This window comes from Formica exsecta, unplaced genomic scaffold, assembly GCF_003651465.1.
Source record: "Formica exsecta isolate Colony F162 unplaced genomic scaffold, ASM365146v1 scaffold948, whole genome shotgun sequence".
Classification (NCBI taxonomy): domain Eukaryota; kingdom Metazoa; phylum Arthropoda; class Insecta; order Hymenoptera; family Formicidae; genus Formica; species Formica exsecta.
Window position 1 is genome coordinate 1 of NW_021853712.1, and position 951 is coordinate 951.

The following is a 951-nucleotide window of genomic DNA, read 5'->3' on the forward strand; positions in this document are numbered from 1 at the left end:
CTTCCTTACAATATCCCCATAGGAAAAAATCAAGGGGGTTGAGATTTGGAGATCTTGCGGGCCAACGTATCGGGTCGTACCGACCCATCCAGCGTCCGGGAAAATGCTCGTTTAAATAATTCGAAACGATCCTGGCGTTGTGCGGCCCAGCACCGTCTTGTTGAAAGATAATTTCGTTTCTTTCAAATAATGGCACATCTTCTAGAAAATCTGGTAGATTTTCTGTTAAAAAATCGACGTAACTTCTTCCAGTTAAAACATCTGGAAGAATAACTGGACCAAGTATTTCAGTGCCCATTATTCCAGCCCACACATTAATCTTCCAACGGGTTTGTACATGTCGCGCGGCGCTAGGCAACGTAACAATGTGGTCGCGCAGTCTCCGCGGTCCGTCGCTAAATAATAATAACCGTGCAGCAGTTAAGCAGTTAACTGCTGGTCGTAAATGTTGCACGCGTGTATAATGAAACGCGTGCAACTTTTCTTCTTTTAATATTCTTTGTACGGTTGTACAAGATAAGTCATTTTCTCGAGCAACTACCCGAATGCTCGTTTCGGGATTATCCTCGAAAGCACGTACGACTCTCTCCGTGTTCCGTACATTTCTAATGTAACGATCTCTCCCAGTGTCCTGTTTGTTCGGCGGCAGGACACCAGTATCGTACAGTCTTTGAGCTGCTGCAAGTATGACATGACCCGATGGATGTCTTCGGTTTGGAAACAATTCGGCGTAGTATCTTGCAGCATGATTCTGCTGCCCGTGACACTCGCCAAGTGTCATTAGCATGTCGTAATATTCGTGACTTGTGTACGCTGCCATATCTTATTCGCGCTTATTAATAATCGCTAATGATCGAAAGATTATTGATTCTAATATCGATCGCTTCATCTTATTTATACGATCCTCGCGGGGGGTCAATACCCCCTCCGCGCCTCCCGCGACGAATAGCG